Below are 13,558 nucleotides of genomic sequence, written 5' to 3'. Positions count from 1 at the left end.
ATATGCAAATTTATTAAGCGAAATCCTATGTAAATTTCAACGTGCAACGTGTAAATTTCAACTTTATAGCTTGTGCAGCTTAACAGTTCTAACACAAATTACACAATCACCAATGAACAAATACACAAAATCTTTGTAAAATATTGTTATGTTTACCTTAAGGCCGTACAAAATTTCTTTGTTGCCTTCCGAACAGACGTCGGGATGTACGATTCCGCAGCAAAATTTCTCGTGAGGCAAAAGCTGGTGTTGTTCAGTTCGTTTAGTAGTTGCTCAGTTGAACGCTTTGCTGCGGCGTCTATTCGCTTCTTCAGATCGGCCTCGATAGTTTTAAGATATTGCCGATCGTCTTTCTCCAAAGCACATCTCACGGCGTTGTAAAGATCTGACATGATTAATAAATAGTTTTGATAATAATTTTTTTCTTTCGAGTTAAAGAATCTTTCGAGTTTTCGTTGCTGTCAAAGCTACGATGACGTCGATCAGAAAGGTCAATTGCAAGGAACCTTGCTGTGCACGCTCTCAGGTCAAGGTCAGATCACACTGATCGATCAGAAAAATACAACCAATGAGAATTCAGATAGATTTTGAATTAGCCAATTGAGTAGCCCGATTCGAGCCCCTGATCGCTTCACCGATCAGAACTCCCCACAGATCGCGCAAAAAGAGAGACAGCCAATCAGATGACTGGGATTTGATGACGAAGCGAGCAAAATTCATGCATAAGACCGCTTTTCTGCGCGCTCGTGCTCGAAGGCCTGGTCGCTGAACTCTTTTAACAACTGGATTGCCAAACATCACCTGGTGACATCACCCCAATACACTGCACGTGCTTTGCAACTGGACTGCTATTTCATTCAAGCACTTTTCTTGGCATTTTTACCTTAGTCGCGTGATCGCTCTGATCACCCCTAGATCCGCCCCTGGGGAAGGCGTACCAATTCCAGAGAACCTATTAATGTGCCCACGACGTAAAATCTGTGGTAAAGTAAACAGGTAAGTTCCAAGCTATCCGTGGTAAAGCAAAATAAGCGACTCGTAAGCAATTATGTAGTCGTGGCCGAGTGGTTAAGGCGACAGACTTGAAATCTGTTGGGATATTCCCGCGCAGGTTCAAATCCTGCCGATTACGACTCTTGATAGTCCGAAAGATGTTCATATAACACAGAGAAATTGTTTGCCACCAGGTGGAATTTCGTTTCAAAACATACGACATGATATTTTTTTTCATTTTTTAAAAAATACCAGTCAGAGCAGTTAAAATTTCTAATACTTGATGTGAAATGGTTAATATTATACCCTTTTAACGCAAATTTATGCATTCCCATTCGGTTACAAAAAAATAATGTAAATAAACATGGTGATTGGACTACAACGTAATTACCTCTTGTCAAAGGGACCTCTATTCAGAAATTATTGCTCTTTTATAGGCTTGTTTTCAACAGCAAAATGGGATATTTTCCGCACCAATTAACGGAAGTCTCTTGAACCTTAGTTTTTCATGTAATATACCGGATTTTTTTTAAAATTACACCGAAAGATAATGAACTATTTCCCCAGGTGTGGCTTGCTGGTCTAGTGGTATGATTCTCGCTTTGTTGCGAGAGGTCACGGGTTCGATTCCCGTGCAAGCCCTGATCGCCCTCATAACTTGAAATTTTTGCGCGATTGAGTTTCTTTCTTAGCTTTTAAGAAAGAAAGCAGTGTTGAACTCAAGTTGCAATCTCCCGTTAAAACTTTTCCCATGCAGCATCAATCCTATCAATATACATGCAAGGAGGAGATCTAGTATGCATAAATGTAGACGTTTTAGGCATGTCAACAATGAAGACCTTGTCAATCATCATATACAAGTACTGAACATCAGGAAAATGAATTTGTGCGACTTTTTTATAGTGCGTGGCACATTTTTCATAACCCAAGAATAATTTGTAACTCAAAAAATAATACTGTAACATTTTCAACTATCATATTACCGTATGATTACCATTGCCATCGTCTACAGGATAATCTCAGTAACGGTGTTTGTGAAAGCTACAGAATTGATCCACCAAACTTTAACACTAATATTTTTCCTTTTAGTTTTAGCTTGGCATGAAAACTATTTTTCGCCGATGATTCATTTTACCTTTTTCAAAAGTATTACGGGTTTGCCTTATTAGCTCAGTGGTTAGAGCACTGGTCTCGTAACCAGGGGTCCGGAGTTCAACTCTCTGATAAGGCTTGATTTTTTTTAACTGTGTATGGTAAGGGTGAGTAAAAGACTTAAATATTTGTGATCATTACGCATTTAATAATCGCCGTTAAAAAATTAACCTGCAAAATACTTTTTTGAAACATTGTTTACATTTCTATTTGCGCATGCTTTTTTTCTGGGTGCCTCCTTAGCTCAGGGGTTAGATCACTGATCTAGTAAACCAGGGGTCCAGAGGAGGCTTTCCACATTTCCACTTAAACTTAATAAGTATTTACGAACATGAACGAGTTTTTTGACCGGCTTCTTGTATATAACGATACTGAACAAAGTTTAGTTTGTTATCGTGTTTACAATAATCGTCTATTTTCTACCATTGCGTTTGTCTTGTCTCGGTACTAACAGTGATTTAAGATTCCTACAAGTCTTTTTCACTCAGAGTAACTTGGCTTGTAATAAATATGACATAAAAAAGATTTTATATTTCCATGCAGCATGCTATACATCGCTTTTATTGTGAGCGAAGAAATATGCGAAAAAGAAAACTTCCCGTGTTCTGCACTTGGCTTGCTGGTCTAGTGGTATGATTCTCGCTTAGGGTGCGAGAGGTCACGGGTTCGATTCCCGTGCAAGCCCTGTTCGCCTCTCTCGCTTGAACTGAAGAGAACGGCCTTTGACAACAATTCGCTGGTGCTAATTATGTTGTATTTCTTGAGAAAAAAATGTGGTACGTGTTCTCCTTCAAACTTTAGATGCACTCTCTCAACTTAATCTAAGTATCAACCTCTTACAAAGATTGTGCGCTAGGATTTTGCATCAATGTAATTATATCCACAGTGTCCACGGATGTTTTTTACGGATGCATGCCTCTTTTAGCTCAGTGGTTAGAGCACTGTCTTGTAACCGCCATTGCAGGGGTCCAGAGTTCGAATCTCTGACGAGGCTCTTTACATTTTCACCTAAACTCAATAAGTATTTGATTTTTATATTAATTCATTGTATTTTATTGTGTTCTATTGTTATCATCAACCAAGAGCAAAGCTTGTTCACATAGGTAACGTATACCTAACCTTTACACTTAGGCATGGGAAATAATGAAACTTCTTGTGTAGGCTCATCTTATATAAGTTCTAATTTGAAATAAAAAAGCGTGTAATATCTTATACTGTAGAGAACAACTAATAAAATAAAAACTTAACGTCCAGGGCCAAAACTGCTAAGGCTTGAAATCAGAATTAGCAGCCATTAATTGCAGTTGAATTGCTGTCTCGGATATGCTCTGAATGCTCAATCACTGATGCATGATCTATTTATACGCCCTTTGAACTGCTGATTTCTATCAATAATCAATTCCTGTGATAAAAGCTTCCGCCAACCGTAACCGCGAGTTCCACGAGACCCTTTGCTTTTTTTTCAGTCTTATTATAATTCCAAAATTCTGCTGGCAATTGAAAAGCAGTTGGGAAGGCGTACCAATTCCAGAGAACCTATTAATGTGCCCACGACGTAAAATCTGTGGTAAAGTAAACAGGTAAGTTCCAAGCTATCCGTGCTAAAGCAAAATAAGCGACTCGTAAGCAATTATGTAGTCGTGGCCGAGTGGTTAAGGCGACAGACTTGAAATCTGTTGGATATTCCCGCGCAGGTTCAAATCCTGCCGATTACGACTCTTGATAGTCCGAAAGATGTTCATAAACACAGAGAAATTGTTTGCCACCAGGTGGAATTTCGTTTCAAAACATACGACATGATATTTTTTTTCATTTTTTAAAAAATACCAGTCAGAGCAGTTAAAATTTCTAATACTTGATGTGAAATGGTTAATATTATACCCTTTTAACGCAAATTTATGCATTCCCATTCGGTTACAAAAAAATAATGTAAATAAACATGGTGATTGGACTACAACGTAATTACCTCTTGTCAAAGGGACCTCTATTCAGAAATTATTGCTCTTTTATAGGCTTGTTTTCAACAGCAAAATGGGATTTTTCCGCACAATTAACGGAAGTCTCTTGAACCTTAGTTTTTCATGTAATATACCGGATTTTTTTAAAATTACACCGAAAGATAATGAACTATTTCCCCAGGTGTGGCTTGCTGGTCTAGTGGTATGATTCTCGCTTTGTTGCGAGAGGTCACGGGTTCGATTCCCGTGCAAGCCCTGATCGCCCTCATAACTTGAAATTTTTGCGCGATTGAGTTTCTTTCTTAGCTTTTAAGAAAGAAAGCAGTGTTGAACTCAAGTTGCAATCTCCCGTTAAAACTTTTCCCATGCAGCATCAATCCTATCAATATACATGCAAGGAGGAGATCTAGTATGCATAAATGTAGACGTTTTAGGCATGTCAACAATGAAGACCTTGTCAATCATCATATACAAGTACTGAACATCAGGAAAATGAATTTGTGCGACTTTTTTATAGTGCGTGGCACATTTTTCATAACCCAAGAATAATTTGTAACTCAAAAATAATACTGTAACATTTTCAACTATCATATTACCGTATGATTACCATTGCCATCGTCTACAGGATAATCTCAGTAACGGTGTTTGTGAAAGCTACAGAATTGATCCACCAAACTTTAACACTAATATTTTTCCTTTTAGTTTTAGCTTGGCATGAATAACTATTTTTCGCCGATGATTCATTTTACCTTTTTCAAAAGTATTACGGGTTTGCCTTATTAGCTCAGTGGTTAGAGCACTGGTCTCGTAAACCAGGGGTCCGGAGTTCAACTCTCTGATAAGGCTTGATTTTTTTTAACTGTGTATGGTAAGGGTGAGTAAAAGACTTAAATATTTGTGATCATTACGCATTTAATAATCGCCGTTAAAAAATTAACCTGCAAAATACTTTTTTGAAACATTTGTTTACATTTCTATTTGCGCATGCTTTTTTCTGGGTGCCTCCTTAGCTCAGGGGTTAGATCACTGATCTAGTAAACCAGGGTCCAGAGGAGGCTTTCCACATTTTCCACTTAAACTTAATAAGTATTTACGAACATGAACGAGTTTTTTGACCGGCTTCTTGTATATAACGATACTGAACAAAGTTTAGTTTGTTATCGTGTTTACAATAATCGTCTATTTTCTACCATTCGTTTGTCTTGTCTCGGTACTAACAGTGATTTAAGATTCCTACAAGTCTTTTTTCACTCAGAGTAACTTGGCTTGTAATAAATATGACATAAAAAAGATTTTTATATTTTCCATGCATGCATGCTATACATCGCTTTTATTGTGAGCGAAGAAATATGCGAAAAAGAAAACTTCCCGTGTTCTGCACTTGGCTTGCTGGTCTAGTGGTATGATTCTCGCTTAGGGTGCGAGAGGTCACGGGTTCGATTCCCGTGCAAGCCCTGTTCGCCTCTCTCGCTTGAACTGAAGAGAACGGCCTTTGACAACAATTCGCTGGTGGTCTAATTATGTTGTATTTTCTTGAGAAAAAAATGTGGTACGTGTTCTCCTTCAAACTTTAGATGCACTCTCTCAACTTAATCTAAGTATCAACCTCTTACAAAGATTGTGCGCTAGGATTTTGCATCAATGTAATTATATCCACAGTGTCCACGGATGTTTTTTACGGATGCATGCCTCTTTAGCTCAGTGGTTAGAGCACTGGTCTTGTAAACCGGCCATGCAGGGGTCCAGAGTTCGAATCTCTGACGAGGCTCTTTACATTTTCCACCTAAACTCAATAAGTATTTGATTTTTATATTAATTCATTGTATTTTATTGTGTTCTATTGTTATCATCAACCAAGAGCAAAGCTTGTTCACATAGGTAACGTATACCTAACCTTTACACTTAGGCATGGGAAATAATGAAACTTCTTGTGTAGGCTCATCTTATATAAGTTCTAATTTGAAATAAAAAAGCGTGTAATATCTTATACTGTAGAGAACAACTAATAAAAATAAAAACTTAACGTCCAGGGCCAAAACTGCTAAGGCTTGAAATCAGAATTAGCAGCCATTAATTGCAGTTGAATTGCTGTCTCGGATATGCTTCTGAATGCTCAATCACTGATGCATGATCTATTTATACGCCCTTTGAACTGCTTGATTTCTATCAATAATCAATTCCTGTGATAAAAGCTTCCGCCAACCGTAACCGCGAGTTCCACGAGACCCTTTGCTTTTTTTTCAGTCTTATTATAATTCCAAAATTCTGCTGGCAATTGAAAAGCAGTTGGGAAGGCGTACCAATTCCAGAGAACCTATTAATGTGCCCACGACGTAAAATCTGTGGTAAAGTAAACAGGTAAGTTCCAAGCTATCCGTGCTAAAGCAAAATAAGCGACTCGTAAGCAATTATGTAGTCGTGGCCGAGTGGTTAAGGCGACAGACTTGAAATCTGTTGGGATATTCCCGCGCAGGTTCAAATCCTGCCGATTACGACTCTTGATAGTCCGAAAGATGTTCATATAACACAGAGAAATTGTTTGCCACCAGGTGGAATTTCGTTTCAAAACATACGACATGATATTTTTTTCATTTTTTAAAAAATACCAGTCAGAGCAGTTAAAATTTCTAATACTTGATGTGAAATGGTTAATATTATACCCTTTTAACGCAAATTTATGCATTCCCATTCGGTTACAAAAAAATAATGTAAATAAACATGGTGATTGGACTAAAACGTAATTACCTCTTGTCAAAGGGACCTCTATTCAGAAATTATTGCTCTTTTATAGGCTGTTTTCAACAGCAAAATGGGATATTTTCCGCACCAATTAACGAAGTCTCTTGAACCTTAGTTTTTCATGTAATATACCGGATTTTTTTAAAATTACACCGAAAGATAATGAACTATTTCCCCAGGTGTGGCTTGCTGGTCTAGTGGTATGATTCTCGCTTTGGGTGCGAGAGGTCACGGGTTCGATTCCCGTGCAAGCCCTGATCGCCCTCATATCTTGAAATTTTTGCGCGATTGAGTTTCTTTCTTAGCTTTTAAGAAAGAAAGCAGTGTTGAACTCAAGTTGCAATCTCCCGTTAAAACTTTTCCCATGCAGCATCAATCCTATCAATATACATGCAAGGAGGAGATCTAGTATGCATAAATGTAGACGTTTTAGGCATGTCAACAATGAAGACCTTGTCAATCATCATATACAAGTACTGAACATCAGGAAAATGAATTTGTGCGACTTTTTTATAGTGCGTGGCACATTTTTCATAACCCAAGAATAATTTGTAACTCAAAATAATACTGTAACATTTTCAACTATCATATTACCGTATGATTACCATTGCCATCGTCTACAGGATAATCTCAGTAACGGTGTTTGTGAAAGCTACAGAATTGATCCACCAAACTTTAACACTAATATTTTCCTTTTAGTTTTAGCTTGGCATGAATAACTATTTTTCGCCGATGATTCATTTTACCTTTTTCAAAAGTATTACGGGTTTGCCTTATTAGCTCAGTGGTTAGAGCACTGGTCTCGTAAACCAGGGGTCCGGAGTTCAACTCTCTGATAAGGCTTGATTTTTTTTAACTGTGTATGGTAAGGGTGAGTAAAAGACTTAAATATTTGTGATCATTACGCATTTAATAATCGCCGTTAAAAAATTAACCTTCAAAATACTTTTTTGAAACATTTGTTTACATTTCTATTTGCGCATGCTTTTTTTCTGGGTGCCTCCTTAGCTCAGGGGTTAGATCACTGATCTAGTAAACCAGGGGTCCAGAGGAGGCTTTCCACATTTTCCACTTAAACTTAATAAGTATTTACGAACATGAACGAGTTTTTTGACCGGCTTCTTGTATATAACGATACTGAACAAAGTTTAGTTTGTTATCGTGTTTACAATAATCGTCTATTTTCTACCATTGCGTTTGTCTTGTCTCGGTACTAACAGTGATTTAAGATTCCTACAAGTCTTTTTTCACTCAGAGTAACTTGGCTTGTAATAAATATGACATAAAAAGATTTTTATATTTTCCATGCATGCATGCTATACATCGCTTTTATTGTGAGCGAAGAAATATGCGAAAAAGAAAACTTCCCGTGTTCTGCACTTGGCTTGCTGGTCTAGTGGTATGATTCTCGCTTAGGGTGCGAGAGGTCACGGGTTCGATTCCCGTGCAAGCCCTGTTCGCCTCTCTCGCTTGAACTGAAGAGAACGGCCTTTGACAACAATTCGCTGGTGGTCTAATTATGTTGTATTTTCTTGAGAAAAAAATGTGGTACGTGTTCTCCTTCAAACTTTAGATGCACTCTCTCAACTTAATCTAAGTATCAACCTCTTACAAAGATTGTGCGCTAGGATTTTGCATCAATGTAATTATATCCACAGTGTCCACGGATGTTTTTTACGGATGCATGCCTCTTTAGCTCAGTGGTTAGAGCACTGGTCTTGTAAACCGGCCATGCAGGGGTCCAGAGTTCGAATCTCTGACGAGGCTCTTTACATTTTCCACCTAAACTCAATAAGTATTTGATTTTTATATTAATTCATTGTATTTTATTGTGTTCTATTGTTATCATCAACCAAGAGCAAAGCTTGTTCACATAGGTAACGTATACCTAACCTTTACACTTAGGCATGGGAAATAATGAAACTTCTTGTGTAGGCTCATCTTATATAAGTTCTAATTTGAAATAAAAAAGCGTGTAATATCTTATACTGTAGAGAACAACTAATAAAAATAAAAACTTAACGTCCAGGGCCAAAACTGCTAAGGCTTGAAATCAGAATTAGCAGCCATTAATTGCAGTTGAATTGCTGTCTCGGATATGCTTCTGAATGCTCAATCACTGATGCATGATCTATTTATACGCCCTTTGAACTGCTTGATTTCTATCAATAATCAATTCCTGTGATAAAAGCTTCCGCCAACCGTAACCGCGAGTTCCACGAGACCCTTTTTTTTTTTCAGTCTTATTATAATTCCAAAATTCTGCTGGCAATTGAAAAGCAGTTGGGAAGGCGTACCAATTCCAGAGAACCTATTAATGTGCCCACGACGTAAAATCTGTGGTAAAGTAAACAGGTAAGTTCCAAGCTATCCGTGCTAAAGCAAAATAAGCGACTCGTAAGCAATTATGTAGTCGTGGCCGAGTGGTTAAGGCGACAGACTTGAAATCTGTTGGGATATTCCCGCGCAGGTTCAAATCCTGCCGATTACGACTCTTGATAGTCCGAAAGATGTTCATATAACACAGAGAAATTGTTTGCCACCAGGTGGAATTTCGTTTCAAAACATACGACATGATATTTTTTTCATTTTTTAAAAAATACCAGTCAGAGCAGTTAAAATTTCTAATACTTGATGTGAAATGGTTAATATTATACCCTTTTAACGCAAATTTATGCATTCCCATTCGGTTACAAAAAAATAATGTAAATAAACATGGTGATTGGTCTAAACGTAATTACCTCTTGTCAAAGGGACCTCTATTCAGAAATTATTGCTCTTTTTAGGCTTGTTTTCAACAGCAAAATGGGATGTTTTCCGCACCAATTAACGGAAGTCTCTTGAACCTTAGTTTTTCATGTAATATACCGGATTTTTTTAAAATTACACCGAAAGATAATGAACTATTTCCCCAGGTGTGGCTTGCTGGTCTAGTGGTATGATTCTCGCTTTGGGTGCGAGAGGTCACGGGTTCGATTCCCGTGCAAGCCCTGATCGCCCTCATATCTTGAAATTTTTGCGCGATTGAGTTTCTTTCTTAGCTTTTAAGAAAGAAAGCAGTGTTGAACTCAAGTTGCAATCTCCCGTTAAAACTTTTCCCATGCAGCATCAATCCTATCAATATACATGCAAGGAGGAGATCTAGTATGCATAAATGTAGACGTTTTAGGCATGTCAACAATGAAGACCTTGTCAATCATCATATACAAGTACTGAACATCAGGAAAATGAATTTGTGCGACTTTTTTAGTGCGTGGCACATTTTTCATAACCCAAGAATAATTTGTAACTCAAAAATAATACTGTAACATTTTCAACTATCATATTACCGTATGATTACCATTGCCATCGTCTACAGGATAATCTCAGTAACGGTGTTTGTGAAAGCTACAGAATTGATCCACCAAACTTTAACACTAATATTTTTCCTTTTAGTTTTAGCTTGGCATGAATAACTATTTTTCGCCGATGATTCATTTTACCTTTTTCAAAAGTATTACGGGTTTGCCTTATTAGCTCAGTGGTTAGAGCACTGGTCTCGTAAACCAGGGGTCCGGAGTTCAACTCTCTGATAAGGCTTGATTTTTTTTAACTGTGTATGGTAAGGGTGAGTAAAAGACTTAAATATTTGTGATCATTACGCATTTAATAATCGCCGTTAAAAAATTAACCTTCAAAATACTTTTTTGAAACATTTGTTTACATTTCTATTTGCGCATGCTTTTTTTCTGGGTGCCTCCTTAGCTCAGGGGTTAGATCACTGATCTAGTAAACCAGGGGTCCAGAGGAGGCTTTCCACATTTTCCACTTAAACTTAATAAGTATTTACGAACATGAACGAGTTTTTTGACCGGCTTCTTGTATATAACGATACTGAACAAAGTTTAGTTTGTTATCGTGTTTACAATAATCGTCTATTTTCTACCATTGCGTTTGTCTTGTCTCGGTACTAACAGTGATTTAAGATTCCTACAAGTCTTTTTTCACTCAGAGTAACTTGGCTTGTAATAAATATGACATAAAAAAGATTTTTATATTTTCCATGCATGCATGCTATACATCGCTTTTATTGTGAGCGAAGAAATATGCGAAAAAGAAAACTTCCCGTGTTCTGCACTTGGCTTGCTGGTCTAGTGGTATGATTCTCGCTTAGGGTGCGAGAGGTCACGGGTTCGATTCCCGTGCAAGCCCTGTTCGCCTCTCTCGCTTGAACTGAAGAGAACGGCCTTTGACAACAATTCGCTGGTGGTCTAATTATGTTGTATTTTCTTGAGAAAAAAATGTGGTACGTGTTCTCCTTCAAACTTTAGATGCACTCTCTCAACTTAATCTAAGTATCAACCTCTTACAAAGATTGTGCGCTAGGATTTTGCATCAATGTAATTATATCCACAGTGTCCACGGATGTTTTTTACGGATGCATGCCTCTTTAGCTCAGTGGTTAGAGCACTGGTCTTGTAAACCGGCCATGCAGGGGTCCAGAGTTCGAATCTCTGACGAGGCTCTTTACATTTTCCACCTAAACTCAATAAGTATTTGATTTTTATATTAATTCATTGTATTTTATTGTGTTCTATTGTTATCATCAACCAAGAGCAAAGCTTGTTCACATAGGTAACGTATACCTAACCTTTACACTTAGGCATGGGAAATAATGAAACTTCTTGTGTAGGCTCATCTTATATAAGTTCTAATTTGAAATAAAAAAGCGTGTAATATCTTATACTGTAGAGAACAACTAATAAAAATAAAAACTTAACGTCCAGGGCCAAAACTGCTAAGGCTTGAAATCAGAATTAGCAGCCATTAATTGCAGTTGAATTGCTGTCTCGGATATGCTTCTGAATGCTCAATCACTGATGCATGATCTATTTATACGCCCTTTGAACTGCTTGATTTCTATCAATAATCAATTCCTGTGATAAAAGCTTCCGCCAACCGTAACCGCGAGTTCCACGAGACCCTTTGCTTTTTTTTCAGTCTTATTATAATTCCAAAATTCTGCTGGCAATTGAAAAGCAGTTGGGAAGGCGTACCAATTCCAGAGAACCTATTAATGTGCCCACGACGTAAAATCTGTGGTAAAGTAAACAGGTAAGTTCCAAGCTATCCGTGCTAAAGCAAAATAAGCGACTCGTAAGCAATTATGTAGTCGTGGCCGAGTGGTTAAGGCGACAGACTTGAAATCTGTTGGGATATTCCCGCGCAGGTTCAAATCCTGCCGATTACGACTCTTGATAGTCCGAAAGATGTTCATATAACACAGAGAAATTGTTTGCCACCAGGTGGAATTTCGTTTCAAAACATACGACATGATATTTTTTTTCATTTTTTAAAAAATACCAGTCAGAGCAGTTAAAATTTCTAATACTTGATGTGAAATGGTTAATATTATACCCTTTTAACGCAAATTTATGCATTCCCATTCGGTTACAAAAAAATAATGTAAATAAACATGGTGATTGGTCTAAAACGTAATTACCTCTTGTCAAAGGGACCTCTATTCAGAAATTATTGCTCTTTTTTAGGCTTGTTTTCAACAGCAAAATGGGATGTTTTCCGCACCAATTAACGGAAGTCTCTTGAACCTTAGTTTTTCATGTAATATACCGGATTTTTTTAAAATTACACCGAAAGATAATGAACTATTTCCCCAGGTGTGGCTTGCTGGTCTAGTGGTATGATTCTCGCTTTGGGTGCGAGAGGTCACGGGTTCGATTCCCGTGCAAGCCCTGATCGCCCTCATAACTTGAAATTTTTGCGCGATTGAGTTTCTTTCTTAGCTTTTAAGAAAGAAAGCAGTGTTGAACTCAAGTTGCAATCTCCCGTTAAAACTTTTCCCATGCAGCATCAATCCTATCAATATACATGCAAGGAGGAGATCTAGTATGCATAAATGTAGACGTTGTAGGCATGTCAAACAAGGAAGACCTTGTCAATCATCATATACAAGTACTGAACATCAGGAAAATGAATTTGTGCAACTTTTTTATAGTACATGGCACATTTTTCATAACCCAAGAATAATTTGTAATTCAAAAATAACACTGTAACATTTTCAACTATCATATCACCGTATGATTACCATTGCAATCGTCTACAGGATAATCTCAGTAACGGTGTTTGTGAAAGCTACAGAATTGATCCACCAAACTTTAACACTAATATTTTTCCTTTTAGTTTTAGCTTGGCATGAATAACTATTTTTCGCCGATGATTCATTTTACCTTTTTCAAAAGTATTACGGGTTTGCCTTATTAGCTCAGTGGTTAGAGCACTGGTCTCGTAAACCAGGGGTCCGGAGTTCAACTCTCTGATAAGGCTTGATTTTTTTTAACTGTGTATGGTAAGGGTGAGTAAAAGACTTAAATATTTGTGATCATTACGCATTTAATAATCGCCGTGAAAAAATTAACCTGCAAAATACTTTTTTGAAACATTTGTTTACATTTCTATTTGCGCATGCTTTTTTTCTGGGTTCCTCCTTAGCTCAGTGGTTAGATCACTGGTCTAGTAAACCAGGGGTCCAGAGTTCGAATTTCTGAGGAGGCTTTCCACATTTTCCACTTAAACTTAATAAGTATTTACGAACATGAACGAGTTTTTTGACCGGCTTCTTGTATATAACGATACTGAACAAAGTTTAGTTTGTTATCGTGTTTACAATAATCGTCTATTTTCTACCATTGCGTTTGTCTTGTCTCGGTACTAACAGT

General features: G+C 37.4%; 16 non-coding genes across 16 annotated transcripts; all 16 read left to right on the top strand.

Annotated features, from left to right (window-relative positions):
* The first annotated feature begins 1,050 nt into the window (after window positions 1-1,050).
* On the top strand, window positions 1,051-1,132 carry Trnas-uga. The gene has a single exon. It is a non-coding gene; the product is annotated as a tRNA-Ser (tRNA).
* Window positions 1,133-2,758: 1,626 nt separating this feature from the next.
* Window positions 2,759-2,830, top strand: Trnap-agg. Its single transcript has one exon. It is a non-coding gene; the product is annotated as a tRNA-Pro (tRNA).
* A 949-nt stretch (window positions 2,831-3,779) lies between these two features.
* Window positions 3,780-3,860, top strand: Trnas-uga. The gene has a single exon. It is a non-coding gene; the product is annotated as a tRNA-Ser (tRNA).
* Window positions 3,861-4,876: 1,016 nt separating this feature from the next.
* Trnat-cgu lies at window positions 4,877-4,949 on the top strand. Its single transcript has one exon. It is a non-coding gene; the product is annotated as a tRNA-Thr (tRNA).
* A 537-nt stretch (window positions 4,950-5,486) lies between these two features.
* Window positions 5,487-5,558, top strand: Trnap-agg. Its single transcript has one exon. It is a non-coding gene; the product is annotated as a tRNA-Pro (tRNA).
* A 957-nt stretch (window positions 5,559-6,515) lies between these two features.
* Window positions 6,516-6,597, top strand: Trnas-uga. The gene has a single exon. It is a non-coding gene; the product is annotated as a tRNA-Ser (tRNA).
* A 428-nt stretch (window positions 6,598-7,025) lies between these two features.
* On the top strand, window positions 7,026-7,097 carry Trnap-ugg. Its single transcript has one exon. It is a non-coding gene; the product is annotated as a tRNA-Pro (tRNA).
* A 515-nt stretch (window positions 7,098-7,612) lies between these two features.
* Window positions 7,613-7,685, top strand: Trnat-cgu. The gene has a single exon. It is a non-coding gene; the product is annotated as a tRNA-Thr (tRNA).
* A 539-nt stretch (window positions 7,686-8,224) lies between these two features.
* On the top strand, window positions 8,225-8,296 carry Trnap-agg. The gene has a single exon. It is a non-coding gene; the product is annotated as a tRNA-Pro (tRNA).
* Window positions 8,297-9,251: 955 nt separating this feature from the next.
* Window positions 9,252-9,333, top strand: Trnas-uga. The gene has a single exon. It is a non-coding gene; the product is annotated as a tRNA-Ser (tRNA).
* Window positions 9,334-9,761: 428 nt separating this feature from the next.
* On the top strand, window positions 9,762-9,833 carry Trnap-ugg. Its single transcript has one exon. It is a non-coding gene; the product is annotated as a tRNA-Pro (tRNA).
* Window positions 9,834-10,348: 515 nt separating this feature from the next.
* On the top strand, window positions 10,349-10,421 carry Trnat-cgu. The gene has a single exon. It is a non-coding gene; the product is annotated as a tRNA-Thr (tRNA).
* Window positions 10,422-10,961: 540 nt separating this feature from the next.
* On the top strand, window positions 10,962-11,033 carry Trnap-agg. Its single transcript has one exon. It is a non-coding gene; the product is annotated as a tRNA-Pro (tRNA).
* A 957-nt stretch (window positions 11,034-11,990) lies between these two features.
* Window positions 11,991-12,072, top strand: Trnas-uga. Its single transcript has one exon. It is a non-coding gene; the product is annotated as a tRNA-Ser (tRNA).
* A 431-nt stretch (window positions 12,073-12,503) lies between these two features.
* Window positions 12,504-12,575, top strand: Trnap-ugg. Its single transcript has one exon. It is a non-coding gene; the product is annotated as a tRNA-Pro (tRNA).
* Window positions 12,576-13,093: 518 nt separating this feature from the next.
* Window positions 13,094-13,166, top strand: Trnat-cgu. The gene has a single exon. It is a non-coding gene; the product is annotated as a tRNA-Thr (tRNA).
* Window positions 13,167-13,558: the final 392 nt, after the last annotated feature.

Source organism: Dendronephthya gigantea, unplaced genomic scaffold (assembly GCF_004324835.1).
Source record: "Dendronephthya gigantea isolate DGI-Jeju-01 unplaced genomic scaffold, DenGig_1.0 000298F, whole genome shotgun sequence".
Classification (NCBI taxonomy): Eukaryota; Metazoa; Cnidaria; class Anthozoa; order Malacalcyonacea; family Nephtheidae; genus Dendronephthya; species Dendronephthya gigantea.
This window is presented reverse-complemented; position numbering and strand designations above follow the sequence as displayed.